The following is a 3,418-nucleotide window of genomic DNA, read 5'->3' on the forward strand; positions in this document are numbered from 1 at the left end:
GAAAATCTTATATAGAAGGATCCTGTTAAGAGAGAGACAACTGATAACTCGTACCCATTAGCCAATAGGTACTTGAATTTTTGGCGAATCTGTTCTTCTTCTCCCTTACATATGTCGATCTAGGTGTAAGCTAAGATATCTCACACTAGTTGTATGAGTAATTTCAATGTTATCAAAGTAAACTGGAGACCAGTCTCCTCTCTTAGTCGTAAAGGTAACCTGGGTAGATTTCGCCGGATTGAATTTAATCTTCCGCTTGTGCAGCTACTGATTGCATCCAACGCCGTCTGTAGCTTCTCCGAAGCAACAATCCGGACATCGTCAACTGACAATCCCGAGACATTTTCAGAGAAGTTAAATAGATCTCGATTATACCTAAACTGCGAAAAGCGACCGTTTAATTAACTTCGCAAAGTCAATAATAAGGTTGTGGAAGGCAAGATTTCAATTTGAAGAGCAGGCCAGTTAACCAAACCATGTCCAAGGCCTATTGTTCATATAAAAACGCTGCAGAGCAGTACTTCTTTCTCTCAAGACACCTGGTAATAACTTAATAAGATCCTAGATAAAATTGGCAGGATGCTAATCGGCGTATAAGGAGAAACTTCCTGTAAGGGTTTACCTGGCTTTAGGATTACCGTAGAAACTTCCCATTTCAGAGGGAATCGTGTCGTTCAAAGAATTCCATCAAATAAGCTTCTTATGCATAATATAGCCAAAAACGGCAGCATAAATTATTTATTTTGGGATATAGAGTCGAACCCTGGAGACTTTATTATTTTCTCTATCTCCTTGACTTCAATAGTTATCTCTTCCTATGAAAATGGTCTTATGAGAAGACTCAGAGGGGTAGCGCTATTCCAAAAGTCAACACTTTCTCCCTATCTGCTTTTTGCTCATCTTGGGGGTCGGAACACCGTACCAAGATGTCTAGCAAACAGCTCGACCTTCTCGACATAACCACAAGTCCATCCACCGGGAATCCGTAATGGTGGAAACGAGTGGGGTGGCCGACCGAATTTCTTCGTAACTTTCCATAATCATCTCTCTTGAGTTGGAAGGGATTTTCAAATACATCCCTGAATGACTAGTTCTTGATTTTCCTCAGAAATCTCCTTAACCTCTGTGCAGCACTGTCTTCCTGTCTCCTATAGCGCTGCCATATCCTCCTGATATTTCTCTGGTCAGAAATCAGGTCCAACCCATCCCTCGGGTGGTGTTTGTCTGCTAGATCAGCACGCTTCCCACTAGGCGTGCGCCAAGTAGCCTTCCGCATTGTTGAGCTTAACTATCAGCTTCAGCAATATCATCTGCATATTTCAGTGGAATATCTAAAGGAAATTCTGCTTCTATTCACTCACGGTAAACAACCCAATCGGTTTTTTGTTGTGCAAGGTAGGGAAGTTTGTATTACACATACAATCATTGTGCTAAAGGTAAGAATTATTGGAGAGTGGTCAGACGTAGAGTCACAATCATTCTGAACATCGGTATAAAACGATTAAATGCCTGAACTGATAAAAAAATTCAGCATGTCGGGACTTTTGTGAGATCCGTAGACCAGTGTGTTCAAGCCCGATGATAACATTCAGCCCTATGTAGATAGTTTCAATGCAATTCTTTATCACTAAATTCTCTTTCTTGCTTACTCCCATTTTTTTATATTTATTATCATTCCATATTCTTAATCTAGGACTGTTATCAATGTTTGAAGCGCGTTTTTCCCATCAAGTAGAATTACCATATCATCAGGAAACCTTATGAATCTTATTTTTCATTCTCCTATACTTATTCCTTATTGTTTTCCTTCTAATATATTCCTTATCGTATCTTCAATGTAAATTTTAAAAAACGTCGGTGAGATGCAGCATCCTTACCAAACATCTCGACCTAGACCACCCAGTCAGTCATATTCTTACATATTTTCATTTCTGCTGTTTGTCCCACGTACAATTATTTAATTGAAGAATTTTTGGGTTGGATAAAGATAACTGTATTTTTCATAACACATTTATAAAACTTGTTTATTCCTTCTCAAATTTCATCATCTACAACTTAGTTTTTTTTTAATACTTACTTCCATTATCCTAATTTTTACAATATATGTCTATATATATTTACGTATATATTTAAAATACCATATCTTTAAATTGTATGTTCTTTGGTGTCACTATGATCAAGCAGTTCTATGCGGGTGATAGACAATTTTTCTTTCTGCATTAGTCAATATTGTAGAGAGGAAATGTAGAGGCAACGTGGATTACGTGTAGGTAATTTAGACTACGTAACTACTATTGTGAACTAAAATTTTAGATAAATGTTTTTTAGAGAAAGTTGGTGTAAACATAGATCACCCGTATTAGAATAAAATATTAAATCGAGTATTTTAATTTAAAAATTACGTGTTAACAAACACAAGAGATGATATAAAAATTTACTAATTTGTATATCTATGCGTTTTAAAAAGAAGTTTTTCTACATACCGATAGTTTGTTTAATAACATTTAATTGAACCTTAAAATATTTTAAATACTCAACACTACATTTGAACCTCAGTTTATGTTTTTCATCGCACGACGGAACCTACCGTAGGAATTGCGGTAACTTTGTTGTAAAATTTTTATCCTTTGGATTCTTCACCGTTCCGTGGAAGTTAATTACTGAATATATTACTTTTTAAGTAGCCCCGCAAAAAAGAATTACATACTTTGAAATCCTCCAATCTCACTGCCTAAGGATTATTGGTGTGTCTGGAGGTAACCTGATTTGAACACAATCATTTAATCGTATTTATTGATTGTCTAGATGTACGACTTTTCTCACATCCTGTTGAAACAAGGTTCTGGATTGATTTCAGATTTCTCTCCAATTTAAGGAGTTAAAAATCACTCAGTTATTTGGAGATATTAATGTGATGTAATTGAAAAAGATCGATAGTAATGTGACCGATAAAAATGATGTGCAGATGGATAATACAGACCGATTATTCTAGGGGTTGGTCATCATATAATGAATTTAGTGGAGTGCAATGATTTTTAATGCTTTTTGTTAGGGTTATTCTTTAAAAAATACCGGCAGTCCTTTTTATTTATTCACCTTCATTTGTGAAAATGGGATTCATCATTCATTAGCACATTACAATATTGCAAACTTCATTACAGTTCATAAAATTCAAAATTTAAAATGGCTAACTCGTTCGTTTGTATTTTAATGTCCATACTCTCTGAATTTTTTTCGAACGCGTGTATAAATCCTCGGAAAAGGTCCTTCAAATACCGGTGTTTTACAAGCCAAATAAAACTGAATAATCGCAAGTAAAGTGTTTAGGGGTTTGTGCAGAATTGAGAAATTATAATATTTTAGTTTTTGAAGGAACTCCCATTCTTTCGATTTAGCAGGAAAATTTGTGTTGAACTAT

The sequence above is a fragment of the Lycorma delicatula genome, chromosome 8, assembly GCF_047948215.1.
Source record: "Lycorma delicatula isolate Av1 chromosome 8, ASM4794821v1, whole genome shotgun sequence".
NCBI classification, from domain to species: Eukaryota; Metazoa; Arthropoda; class Insecta; order Hemiptera; family Fulgoridae; genus Lycorma; species Lycorma delicatula.